Source organism: Cetorhinus maximus, chromosome 1 (assembly GCF_964194155.1).
Source record: "Cetorhinus maximus chromosome 1, sCetMax3.hap1.1, whole genome shotgun sequence".
NCBI lineage: Eukaryota > Metazoa > Chordata > Chondrichthyes > Lamniformes > Cetorhinidae > Cetorhinus > Cetorhinus maximus.
Window position 1 is genome coordinate 165,690,982 of NC_135879.1, and position 14,369 is coordinate 165,705,350.

General features: G+C 45.5%; 1 long non-coding RNA gene across 1 annotated transcript in view; it reads right to left on the bottom strand.

Moving 5' to 3' along the window:
- Nucleotides 1-14,369, bottom strand: part of LOC144689826 (uncharacterized) — a 34,778-nt gene that overhangs the window by 18,452 nt on the left and 1,957 nt on the right. Inside the window, exon 2 of the long non-coding RNA XR_013578723.1 lies at nucleotides 8,787-8,870. This is a non-coding gene — a long non-coding RNA (uncharacterized LOC144689826). The remainder of the gene's footprint in view (nucleotides 1-8,786; nucleotides 8,871-14,369) is intronic.

Below are 14,369 nucleotides of genomic sequence, written 5' to 3' on the forward strand. Positions count from 1 at the left end.
CGCTGGGTCAAAATCCTGGAACTCCCTTCCTAACAACATTGCGGGTGTACCTATACCACATGGACTGCAGCGGTTCAAGAAGGCAGCTCACCACCACCTTCTCAAGGGCAACTAGGGATGGGCATAAATGCTGGCCCAGCCAGCGAAGCCCACATCCCATGAATGAATAAAAAAAACAACCCGGCCAATTAACGCCCGTCAGTCTACTCTTCTTCATCAATAAAGTAATGGAAAGGGTCATCAACAATGCTATCAAGCGGCACTTGCTTACCAATAACCTGCTCATTGATGCCCAGTTTAGGTTCCGCCAGGGACATTCCGCTCCTGACCTCATTAGTCTTGGTTCAAACATGGACAAAAGAGCAGAACTATCGAGGTGAGGTGAGACTGACTGCCCTTGACATCAAGGCAGCATTTGACCAAGGGTGGCCCAAGGAGCCCTAGCAAAACTGGAGTCAATGGGAATAAGGGGGAAAACTTTCCACTGGTTGGAGTCATGCCTAGCACAAAGAAAAATGGTTGTTGTTGTTGGAGGACAGCCATCTCAGTTCCAGGACATCACTGCAGGAGTTCCTCAGGGTAGTGTCCTTGGCCCAACCACCTTCGGCTGCTTCATCAATGACCTTCGTTCCATCAAAAGGTCAGAAGTGGGGATGTTCACTAATGATTGCACCAAGTCCAGCACCATTTGCGACTCCTCAGTTGCTGAAGCAGTCCATGTCCAAATGCAGCAAGACCTGGACAATATCCAGGCTTGGGCAGACAAGTGGCAAGTAATATTCACACCACATAGGCTCCAGGCAATGACCATCTCCAACAATTTAACCATTGCCCCTTGATGTTCAATGGCATTACCATCACTGAATCCCCCACTAACTGGGGGTTACCATTGACCTGAAACTGAATTGGACTAGCCATATAAATGCCATGGCTACAAGAGCAGGTCAGAGGTTAGGAATCCTGTGGCTAGTAGCCCACCTCCTTACTCCCCAAAGCCTGTCCACCATCTACAAGGCACAAGTCAGGAGTGTGATGGACTGCCCCCCACTTGCCTGGATGAGTGCAGCTCCCACAACACTGAAGAAGCTTGACACCATCCAGGACAAAGCAACCAACTTGATTGGCACCACATCCACAAAACATTCACTCCCTCCCCCACTGATGAACAGTAGCAGTAGTGTGTACCATCTACAAGATGCACTGCAGGAATTCACTAAGGCTCCTTCAATAACACCTTCCAAACCCACGACCACTACCATCTAGAAGGACAAGGACTGCAGAAAAATGGGAACACCACCATCTGGAAGTTTCCCTCCAAGCCAGTCACCATCCTGGCTTGGAAATATATCACCATTCCTTCACTGTTGCTGGGTCAAAATCCTGGAACTCCCTTCCTAACAGCACTGTGGGTGTACTTACACCACATGTACTGCAGTGGTTCAAGAAGGCAGCTCGCCATCACCTTCTCAAGGGCAATTAGGGATAGGCAATAAATGCTGGCCCAGCCAGCGAAACCCACATCCTATGAATGAATAATAAAAAAAAATCTCTTTGTAATGTTATGCTTCCATCTACATGGCTTACAATGCCACCAATTCTGGGGGTGTCCTCAGCGAGTTTTAAAATGTGACTTTCTTCCTGAGTACTTCAGGCCTCAATATAGATCCTTTTGGAAGTCCACAAGTCACATTCTGCCAATTATCCCTACTCTCTGCCACCTTTCACTTGGTCAATTTCCTAACCAGGTCAATAATTGTCCTACAATTCCATGAGCTTCAACTTAAGCTAACTGTGGAATCCCTTATATTTGTGGTATATCCCAGTTAATTTGTAGCCTCAAAACAACATGTGTATAGTCAATGTCACCCTGGATATGAGGAAGCTTGTAATACTTATGAAGCCACATTCTGACTCCATTTGCTGCTCTCTGACAAGAAATAATGAAATGTGATTAGCTCTCTTTGAATAGAGAGACTTAGTCATCATTCTTATACAACAGCAGACTGTAAACTTTGAGATGTTGCAAATATCTCCATCTCTACCCTGCAGGAAGCCAAGTGCATACAGGTTCATCGTCACGGTCATCTGAAGCACAGAAGTTTGACACATTGTTCCTTCCTGAAGTTCAGATAGGAGAATTGCTCCATGGGCAATCTAGATGAATATGTCCTCCTTCACCGAGCCCTTTTTTCCTTCTTCCTGCCTCTTCCAGCAGCATGTCCTGCTCTGTGTAATCTCCGTTCATTCTCTAAATCCTGGTGTATTCCAAGAGGAATGCCTATTGATGGAGCAACAGGTTCATGCAGAAGCCTTTAAGTCAGCAAAAATGTCCTTCAATACCTGCCACATCACCCCTTGTAAACTTCCACTATTTGAAATAATTATAGGAAACACCAAAAATTTGCATAATCGAAACAGCAACCAGAAGAAATCAACCAGCAATTAACCTATAAATAGTTGTTGATCCCTATAAATAGTGTTGGTGGTGGTGGGGGATCTTGCTTGCAGCTGAATGCATGTTGAGTTGTGTGAAATTGAGAGAGGGTGTTAGCTGGAGCATTGAACTCCAAAATGGTATAATTGTCATTAAAACAGTTTTTCTGATTGATGTAATGATCTGCCTGCTCTGCGTATTTCTGGCAGACACTCACTGTGGCATGCATACTAATGCTCTCACTAATCTAGCATCCAGCACAATTCACCCCACAAGTATGTGAGCATGCCACCCATAGTATTTGGAGCTCTAAGGGTACTCAGTGCTGAAGGAGCAGACAGTAACAAATCCAACTTCTGGCTCAAAAAGTTGTAAATATAATTTAAAGAGATCACAGTAAGTTGTGTAGATGGGAGCAGGGAGTTCCAAGACACATGGATAGATTAAATGAGCTGACAAAACTGGCAGATGGAGTTCAACATGTTGAAGTGTGAGGTCATTCATCTTGGATCCAAGAACACCCGATCAGAATATTTTTTTTTTAAATGGCAAGAGATTAGACACTGTACAAGAGCAAAAGGATTTGGATATCCAAGTACACAAATCTCTAAAATTGAATGCGCAGGTACAACAAGTAATTAGAAAGGCTAATGGAATGGTATCTTTTTTTCTCAAGAGAGCTGGAATACAAGGGGGATGGAAGTTATGCTATAGTTGTATTGAGTTTTAGTCACAGCTGATCTGGAATACTGGATTCAGTTCTGGGCACTGCACCTCAGGAGGCACTATATTGTCCTTGGGGCAGAATTTTCCATGCCTGCTGGCGTCGGGCATCATGGTGGGAAAGAGCAGATAATATGGCGGGAAGGCCAAAAATCGGTTTCACGATCTCATGAAACCAGTTTGCAATCTTCTACTCCACCCTTCAATGGTGGGCTACATTTCCCACCACTGCACATCGGGAGCTTCATTGTAATACATCTGTGTATCATTATAAGCCCAGCTCACCAGAATCATCCCCATGATGCTGGATCATCTGAGCATTCACACCGACGAGTTTCACAACTGAACATAAGCAACGTGCACCTAGTGAGCTGCACTTCACTCGGGACTTCAAGGTTTGTTTACCTACCTTGCTTCGGGCAGCACTCACAGTCATCAATGCCAGGCTTCACAGACACCACCACATCACTTTTAGGGGGCTCATGGACAGGTCTTTACCTACCAGACCAGCCATAAGGTGGGGGTGGCTTTTCAATGGCTGCAGGGCTAGGGCTTCCTTGGGAAGGGGGAGAAGTGGCCTGGGGCAAGGGAAGAGGCTGAAGGGTGAGGGCTGTACTGGGGAAGGGGGGTATACCAGGGTGTGTGTGGGGGCACATGTGAACTGTGCAAGTGGCCTCAAGCTGGTGAGGGCTGAGTGGGCAATCTCCAGAGGAGATGAGGCCAGATGGAGATGTGAGAGTGTGTGAGAGAGTGAGCTGGCAGTGAGTGAAATACCAGTGATTATGTGATGGGCTTGTAAGTGTGTGAGTTTAGAGTGATGAGATGGTTGACTTACGCTGACGGCACGGATGAGATCATTCATCCATTTTCTGCACTGGATGGCCGCTCTCTTCTGTGCAGTGTTGGCACTCACCACCTCTGCCACCGCCTCCGAAGCCAAAGTGGTGAGACTGATGGGCCTCCTGTGGCCAAAACTGGGCTAGAGGGATTCACAGCGGGCTCCAACAGTGTCCATAAGGTGTCCCTGAATCAGGGCTTGGACTCTTCTTGCCTTTTGGGGTCATGTCTTCTGTGCAGCAATCCTAGGCTGGAAGCGCTGCGAGGTATACGAACAGCTGCACTTCACATATGGCGCCTGGCGTGAAGAAGCCGCGAGGTAACGGCTTGGCCGGCAAATAAAAACCCGCCCGCCATTGCAGCCAGCTGCTAAAATGTTCTTTTACCCGCCCACTACTGCCTTACTGCAAATCTGGGAGGATTCCACCCTTGGAAGAGATACAGTGCAGGTTCAACAGAATGATACTGAGGCCAAATTATGAGGACAGGTTGTATAAAACTGATCTGTTGAATTTTTGGTTTTTTTGTCATTTTTGAATTGTTGAAGCCTCATTATGCATACTTGGCTGAGAACCCAGACTTCTATAAAGGTTTTCTTTGTTGAAACAGATGCATTGAAGGAAAAACATTGCTTGATTTATAGTCATTAATTCATTGACATTTTAATAGGGTTGTAGCAGTGGCAGTTTTTCTTAAGGAAGTTATGAATAGCTGTTTTTTTAAGCATTTCCAAACTTGTAATTGTTGCTGTAGGGTTCTGTATGGAGTGCAAACTGGTTGAATGGGCTTTTTCACACAAAGGCTGGTGGGAAGTGTTGTGAGTTGGCATGGAGAGTATGAGAGTATTGGTAGTGGATGGGAGTTGGCATGGATAGGGCATGAGGAGTGGATGGTGGGGGAGGAGGAGTGAAGGGTAAGGGCTAAAGGGCCTAATATTTAACAAAACAACTGGGACAAAGTTCCAGAGAACTGAGAACTGAGGTGGGTCTTTTAAACAGGAGGTCTTGACATTCGACAGCCCCTGTGGCCGCCTCCAATCTGTGTCAGATGGTGTGGCACAACGCTGCTCCCCCAACCCTTTCCACCGTCCCCAGATTGAAAATCCATGCCATTGGGCCACTTTATCCCCAAGTTGGCTGGGCTGAGCTGGGAAATTTCTCAACTCCAACTACTCGCCTCGATGGTGAAAATATGGCCCAGTGGTTGTGTGTGTGAGTGTTTGTCAGTATGTGTCAGTGTGTGTGCCTGTGTGTGTATGTATGAGTATGAGAAAAAATACAAGTGAATGAGTGTATCTGAGACAGAGACTGCAAGTGTGTGAGTGGGAGACTGTGAGTATGTGTGTGTGTATGAGAAAGAATGCAAGTGAGGGGGTGTGCCTACGAGAGAGAGACTGTGAGTGAGTGTGCGTTTGAGCGAGTGTGAGTGAGTGTGGTGTGTATGAGAAAGAATGCAAGTGAATGAGTGTGCGTGAGAGAGAGAGAGAGAGAGAGAGAGACTGAGTGAGTGTGAGTGAGAGAGTGTGATTGTGTGAGAGAGAGAGTGTGAGTATGTGTGAGAGAGGATGCGAGTAAGTGTATATGTGAGAGAGAGAGGGAGAATGTGAGTGAATGTGTGAGAGAGATAGGGAGTCAGTGTGCGCTTGTGAGAGAGAGCACAAGTGAGTGTGTTTGTGAGAGAGAGTGTGAATGAGTGAATCTGCACAGCATTATTTTTTGACTGCATCGCCATTAGCACACGTAGCCCAGGTGTTCATGAGGGGAACAAGGAGGTGGCAAGGGCCATGAAGGTGTTTGTGTTGCAGAGACAATGCTTATGGAATCTTCTCTTAAATTAAGCATCTTTTGTCTCCCTGGCATCTAGACCCTCCCACGGACTGGCATGCACACATGGCTGGCATGGCTCACCCTCCTCTTCATCAGAGTTGTCATCAGAGGATGGGTCTCTCCCATTAAATTGTCCTCTGTCAGGGCTTCTCCTCTCCTCAGGGCCTGGTTGTCCAATATACAGCACTCCATGACCATTAGTGACACTCTCGCAGGTGCCTATTGCAGAGCGGTCCAGACAATGGAATCGCATTTTGAGCAGACCAATGGTGGATGAGTGGCTCTCATTTTATCTCCTGTCAACCTCCATCCATAGGTTTCGTACCGGTGTCATCAGCCATCTCCTAAGATGGTATCCTCTGTCCCCCAGAAGCCAGTTGTCCAAAGCTTGTGGCCTGTACAACATCGCTGGCACCTGGGTGTGCCTCAGCATGTAGTTATTGTGGCTTCCTCCTGGACAATATGCACAGACCTGAATGATGCGCTGCCTGTGGTCGCATACCAGCTGCTCATTAAGGAAATGATATTCCTTTCTGTTTATGAATGTCTCTAGCTGTTTGCTTTATTGGCCACATGCATGCAGCCTATTATTCCCTGCACTTTTGGAAAACCAGCAACACTGTTGAAACCTCTGGCTCTTTCAGCCTGGCTGACATTTTCGTCAGGATATAAAATAAATTCATGTGCACGCCTGAACAGGGCATCTGTCACTACCTTAATGCAGTAGTGCACAGTCAACTGCGAGATCCCCCGCCAGTCTTCAGCTGAGGCCTGGAAGGACCCTATGGTGAAAAACATCAGGGCCGGTGTCATCTTCAAAGTCACAGGTATCGGGTACCCACCTACACAATTGGATGCAATGTCGGTAGCCAGCATGTCGAAAATTGCTGTGACAGTACCCCTGGACAGCTGGAGTCTTGGGAGGCACTGGCACTCTGTCATCTGGAACTATGTCAGCCTTGTCTGGTAGACTCTCCTGGCAGGATACTGCCTTCTCCTCCGTCCACCTGCGTGCTGCTGCCAACCCTCCACAGGTCCTTGCTCTGCAGCATGTTCCCCATCTTGTTGGATCACAAGACACACCTGTCCTAGGCCTGTTGCCCTCCTCCTTCTCCTTCACCTCCTCTCCTCACTGGAGGAGCCTCCCACTGAATGAACGATTCCCATGGGTGTTGTAGTATGCCTTTAAGGGACAGCAATATAACATCACTAAAAGGGACGTGTATCATGCGACCCAATCTTAGTTTCACTTTTGCTTTTGAACAGAGCACACACACACATACACAGCTCTGTGGCTGATGTCTTCAAGCATTCTATGTATGTATAGTTGTTCTTATGGGCCTAGTCTAAATAAATGAATGCACAACATGTTTACACAATCCCTTATGAGCAATTGGTGCTTATATCATTATAACAACATGACATGGTGGTCAGCGGTGGTGAAAGACAGGTGGCAGCAAGATTGAGTACAACATGGTGAACACCCTTAAATCATGTTACATGGTGTGAGAAGACCCTTGACGTAATAGTCAGAGCACATAGTAGTCATAGTGTTGGAGAGTGTCGAAAACGCAGTGAGTGACGGCGAAGAAAAGCTTTGAAGACACAGTGTTGGGACAGTGCTCAAGTAAGGAGCTGGTAAGCAGACAGATCCCTCATGGTGAGATTGCAGCACATAGCCTGTCAACTCCGTGAGTGGGACAGGGCATCAAGAGGCCCAGCGTCAGGCTAGCTCAGGTGAGAACGGCAAGTGATAAGGGTGTGGGCTGGATCGATAGTGAGCGAGGGAGAGTCAAACAAAAAAAAAAATTATAAAAATCAGGCCAGAGAAGCATGCAAAAGCTGGGGTGACACTCATCCCAGGTACTATAGGCAAAGAAAGGTGAAAGCGATGTTGTCAAATTGTCCACAATATTTTCCCAGTTTGAATGGTTATGCAGCTGTCCCATTATCCTAATTCACAATGTTTAAACAGTGTACAGAGCTATGGGGCTGAATTTTTAGGATAGCGGGGGGTCTCTCTGAAGAGTCGGTGGGGAACACACCCCCACCAACTCCGACAGATCCGCTGCCATTTTACACTCTAACGAGCGTTGATTGGCAGAAGGCGGGACTTCCGCCACTCAGTCGGAGGAAGTCCCAATTTGGAAACCTGCAGCTATCCAGCCCCTCCAGCAACAGTGCTGCAGTGGCCAGAAGAGGCAGGTAAATGTCAGGGTCCCAGGGCAGGGATGGTAGGGAAAGCCGGGGGGTCAGGAGCGGGCTGATTGGGGCCCCAGGGGATAGGCCAGTGGTGGGGGGTGGTGAGGTCCAGAGGTCACTGGGCCTTAAGGGGAAGGTGCTCCCAGTCAGAAGGGGACTTCTGATGGAGGCCACCCTTCCCTTCCTGCCCGAGATCGACCTTTTCTGATTTCTGGCCTTCCCCCTCGAGCTGTCATCAGCCCACCAACCTAAAAATTAAGGCTGGATGGGAAACAGCCTTTAAGTGATCATTAATTGGCCACTTAAGGGCCTCAATTGGACCAAGGGCGGGCTTTCTATCCAAGGCCCTGCCCACCCCAGTGTAAAAATGCTGCAAGGTTGGCGTGGGCAGTTGGCAGCAAGATTAAGTACAGGGGGGAACCCCGTCTGTTCTTTTTCACGCTCCCCCACACCCCCATTGCTTCCGAACCCCCGGTGGGTGGAGTGTAACATCCTGACCATGGTTTCTTGATTCAGGTGTGACTGAATCAAGCAAGCCAGAAAAATTCACCTAGCAATTGTGAATGAAGGTCTACACAGGCAGAACACTTCAGGATTAACAGAAAAAGAGCTAAGGGATGCCCTGTAGATATGGACTACATTGGAAGACCGGTTCAGAATCAGGTTAAACTTCCATGTTCATCAATTAGAGTTCATGTCATTTTGATACCAGCCTACAGAATCCGTAGGCCACTTCACCAGCAGATGCAGAGAAGAGTACGTACTGTGATTTCTCCAATGCAGAGCTAGCAGACAGAATTGCTGAGTTGGTGATTGCATTCACTCCCAGAGAAGGATTCAAGAAAGATCTGCTAGACAAAACCAAAAGTATAGAATTAAAGATCTACTCAAGGATGGATGTAAGCACGAAGCAATCCTCACAGTTTGATGAAGCTTACAGGTCCTAAGTACCACCCAATTATTGACACACTAACTAGAACACCCAAACTTAGCAAGACGCGTGGAAGGTGTGGCCTTCTGCATACACCAAGGAAATGCTCAGCTTTCCAGCAATTCTACAAGCATGTGGCAATAAGGGCCATTAGCAACAGCAGTGCACTAGAGCAAACACTGATGCAGCTATAAAGGACCAAAAATTGATCCAAATAGATTGTACACTATGGGTGCATTCAAGCAATAGAAATAACTATCCTTTATCCCATCATAAGCATATACACGAGCTGACTGACAAACCAGAAAATGACGATAATGTACACAATGAAACAAAGAACAGCGAACACATGTTTCACACCATCAATCTTCGTGGAAAACTCATCCTAAGTGTTTGCCAAGATTTGAATTATCTGCCCTAAGAAGGTTGGTAAATACTCGTTATTGGCCAAGATTGATAGAGGGGCAGGTGCCAACATACTACCCCTGTGAATTCTAAAAGACATGTATCCACAGATGTGGAAGGCCATGGCAAAACCTACTGCTGCAAAACTTTCAGCGTACAATGGTTCACTTATTCCACATGGAGGATCCATAGTCCTGGAGTTCAAGTACAATCAATTCTCCTGGATATCACAGATGTTCTACATCATGAAGACTACAGGCACAGCGATTGTAGGTCTACCAGTATGCAGTGTGTGCATGGAAATACAGTGGGTGGGATTTACATTTTTTATCAGGATGTGTTGCAATGGCAGGATTAAAAACTGCAAGCAGGGCTTTGGCTGACTTTACCAGTACCGAGTTTAGAGAGCTTGGTAATTTGGCTTTTCATTCATTTCAATACTGCGTTAGGGCTTTTCCTGAGGGAAGGGATCAAGTTTGTCAGCTCCCCTCTGGAATTTTTGTTAACATACTTTAAATCTGTATCTTTTGATTACCAACCGTTCTGGCTCAGAAACAGTTTCTTCCCATCTATCCTATCAAGACCCCTCATAATCATAAGCAGCTCAATTAAATCTCTCCTAACCTTTGCTCTCAGGAAAAAATATTCCAGCTTCTTTAGTCTCTCCACACAACATAATTCAGTAATCCCTGGCACTGGTCTAGCAAAACTCCTCTACACCCTCTCCAAGACCTTGTCATCCTTTCTAAAGTGTGGTGCTCAGGATTGAACATAATTCTTCAACTGAGGTCTAACCAGTGCTTTCTAAATATTTATCATTACATCTTAGCTTTACTATATAGCTCTATTTATAAAGCTAATGATCTTATATGTTTTTTAACAGCTTTATCAGCTTGTTCAAGGGTAGGTGATGGCGTAGTGGTATTGTTGCTGGACTAGTAATCCAGAGACTCAGGGTAATGCTCTGAACAAGGGCAATTAGGGATGGGCAATAAATGTTGGTCTAGCCAGCGATGCCCATATCCAATGAATAAATAAAAAAGTCACCTTCAAAAACTTTGAAATTATGCCCTATATACCCAAATCAAGGTCATTTATTTTATTCTTTCATGGGATGTAAGCATCGCTGGCAAAGCACATCCCTAATTGCCCTTGAGAAGGTGATGGTGAGCTGCCTTCTTGAACCGCTGCAGTCTGTGTGGTGTAGGTACAGTCATAAGTTAGGAGGGGAGTTCCAGGATTTAAACCCAGCAACAACATTGAAGGAACAACAATATAGTTTCAAGTCAGGGTGGTGTGTGACTTGGAGGGGAACTTTCAGTTGGTGCGATTCCAATGGGCAGAATTTAATCCAGGCGAGAAGGGTCTCACTTATCGGCTAAAGAGCCAACTAGAGCACCACATCATCTCCTTTGGGGAAGGTCTGCCATATTTGTGCCAATTAGACACTTAGTGACCAGTGGCAGGCCTTACCCGGGATCAAGAGTCCCAGGGAAAACCCACCCAACAGCTGCTGGACAATCAGAGGTCAACAGTTGCCCATTGCCTGCAACGTCAGGGGGAGTGGTGGTAGCAGCTGGCAATGCACCCACTAGATGATCATGAGGGAAATATATCGCTGTTTCTTCACTGTCACTGGGACAAAATCCTGGAACTCCCTCCCTAACAGCACTGAGGGTGTACCTACACCACAAGGACTGCAGCAGTTCAAGAAGGCAGCTCACCACCAACTTCTCAAGGGCAATTAGGGATGGGCAATAAATGCTGGCCCAGCCAGCAACAACCACGTTCCGTGAACGGACAAAAGGAAAACTGAGGCCAAAGGTGAATGAGGGCAGGATGAGGGTTGCGGTGAAGGAGTCATTGGAAGGGGGCGGTTGGGGGGGGTCAGTAGCAAGGGCAAGGGTGTGGCCCTCAGCAGGCACTCCCCCCTTCCTGATGCCACTCCCTCGATCAAGCACTTAGTGCCTGACCCTGGGAGCCTGAAAACTAACCTGATAGGGTTCGCTTTTTGGGCTTCCTACATGGCGAGCGGGATGAGGTTTCATGTCCGCTTTAAAAATGTTTAATAAATTTTATGTGATATTTATTAACATGTCCCATCTTGTGTGACATTGTCCCATGAGGGGGACATGTTAATAATTTTTTTATTTTTCTATTTTTTAAGTTTGTAAAACTTTCACTGGTCTCCCTGAGACAACACTTAGTCTCAGGGAGCAGTGCGCTCTTTCACGCGCAAGTGTGAAAGAGCGCACTTTGACAGATGGGGAATCATCAGCCTCCCGTCAGGCAGGCGGCGGAGTTCGGCTGCCCGCCCGCCACCAAGCCGGTGGGGCCCGCCCGCCAACCTAGGGCAAAGTTCTGCCCATAGTCACCAGCTGTGGATCAAAGAAAATAAGAAATTTGCAGAACTGTACGATATATGAGAGCTGTATGACTAGAGGAGTTTACGGAAATTTTAGAGAGCTGAGGACATAGAGGAATTTGAAAACAATTATGAGAATTTTAAAATCTAGGCCTTGTCGAACTGGGAGCCGATGTACATCAGCGAACACAGAGGTAGGGACATAGGAACATAGGACTTAGTAGCAGGAGTAGCCCATTCAGTCCTTGAAGCCTGCTCTACCATTCATGAGACCATGGCTGATCCCCAATTCCACTTTTCTGTCTGACCGACATAACCGTTGGCTTCCTTATCTATCAAAAATCTGTCTAACTCTGCCTTGAATAAATTCCATAACCCAGCCTCCGCTATTTTTTGGGAAGAGAATTCCACATACTGATGACCCCCTTGAGAGAAAAAAAATTCTCCTCATCTCCGTCTTAAAGGGAGACCTCTGATTCTTAAACTGTCTCCCCTAGTTCTAGTCTCCCCAACAAGTGGAAAAATCCTCCCGGTGTCTACACTATCAAGCCCCCTCAGGATGTTATATGTTTCAATAAGATCACCTCTCACTCTTCTAAACTACAGTGGGTATAGGTTCAAAATTCCTTCATAAGATAAGTCCCTCATCCCAGGAATGAGTTGAGTGAGCCTTCTCTGAACTGCTTTGAATGTAATTATGCCCTTTTTCAAATAAGGAGACCAAAGCTGTATACAGTATTTCAGATGTGACCTCATTAATGCCCTGTACAGCTGCAATAAATCTTTCCTACTTTTCGATTCCATTCCCCTTACAATAAATGCCAGCATTCCATTTGTCTTCCTAAACACTTGCTGTACCTACATGCTAATCTTTTTTGATTCATGTAAGAGAACACCCAAATCCTTCTGTACCATCAAGTTCTGCAATCTCTCTCCATTTAGGTGACAGCTGAATGGGACTTAGTTCAAGTTAGGATGCAGGCAACAGAGTTTTGGAATAGCTGAAGTTTTCAGAGGATGCAAGATGAGAGGTCAACTAGGAAAACATTGGAATAGTCCAGTCTAGAGATAACAAAGGCATGGGTAAACTTTTCTGCAAAATATAATCTGAGAGAGGGGCAGAAAAGGGGAAGTTTACAGTGGTTGAATTAGGTGGTATGATTGGTCAAGAAGATATGGGATTGACAGCTGGCCTCAACTAACCTCAGATAGGACAAAAGTTGTGAATAATTTCTTCGAAATATGTACTCATTGTGAGTTCAATTGTGAACTTCAATACATTTTGCATCAAAACCAGCAGTGTGCAACAATAGTGGCAATAAAGAAGACCCAAAAATGAAAAATTTGAGGCTTCTCCAGCAAAGTCAACTCATGCCTGAAACAAAATGGAGCCAAAGGTATATAGAAACATCTGTCTTCACAGTAGAAGGCACAAATTACATACCAAAAATAAAGGGTACCCTATGGGCTAATAAGAGTGAAGTATATTAAGGTAATTAATATCAGCAGAGTACTGGAGAAACTCCAGGGACAAAAATCTGACAAACCCCCAGGACTTGATGACCCACGCCCTAGGGTTCTAAATGCAGAGATAGTAGATGTGTTGGCTATGATTTTCCACAATCCCCTAGATTCTAGAATGGTCCCAGCAGATGATAAATTACAAAATATAGCACTGCTATTCAAGAAAGCAGAGAAAGAGAAAACAGGAACTACAGGTCAGTTAGCCTGATATCTGTCATTGGGAAAGCGATGGAATCTTTTGTTAAGGGAGTCTTGATGCACTTTAAAAAGTATATCATGATTAGAACAAATCAATATGATTTTGCGAAAGCATAATCCTGTTTGACAAATTTATTAGAATTTTTTGGGGATATAACTAACAGGGTAGATAAAGGGGAACCAGTGGTTGCAGTATACCTGGATTTCCAAAAGGCATTCAATAAGGTGCTACAGTTAATACACAAGATAAAAGCTCATGGAGTTGTTGATGATATATTATCATGGATAGAGGATTGATTAATGGATAGGGAGAAGAGAGTAGGGTTAAATGGGCATCTTCAAGTTGGTAGGCTGTGACCAGTGGCAAGGAGCAGTGCTGGGACCTCAGCTGTTTACAATCTATATTAATGACTTATGGAGAGACAAAAAGTAACATAATGTTTTCTGACAATACAAAGCTGAGTGTGAATGCAAGCTGTAAGGGGGACACAAAGTGGCTGTAAAGAGACATAAACATGTCAAATGAGTGGCCAACGTGGTGGTAGATGAAGTTTAATGTGGAGAGGAGTGAGAATAGAAAAGCAGAATTTTTTTAAAAGGTGTGAAAATTGTAACCATTGATATTCAGAGAGACATGGGTGTACTCATACAAAGAACACAACAAGTTAGTATGCAAGTACAGCAAGCAATTAGGGAAGCAAATGGCATGTTGGCCTTTATTGTAAGAGGATCGGAGTACAGGAATAAAGAAGTCTTGCCACAATTATACCGGGATTTGGTGAGACCACACCCAGAATATCATGTATAATTTTGGTCTCCATATTTAAAGGAGGATATCCTTGCATTGGAGATGGTACAGCGAAGGTTAACTAGATTGGTTCCTGGGGTGAGAGAGTTGTCTTGTGATGAGAGGCTGAGTAAGAT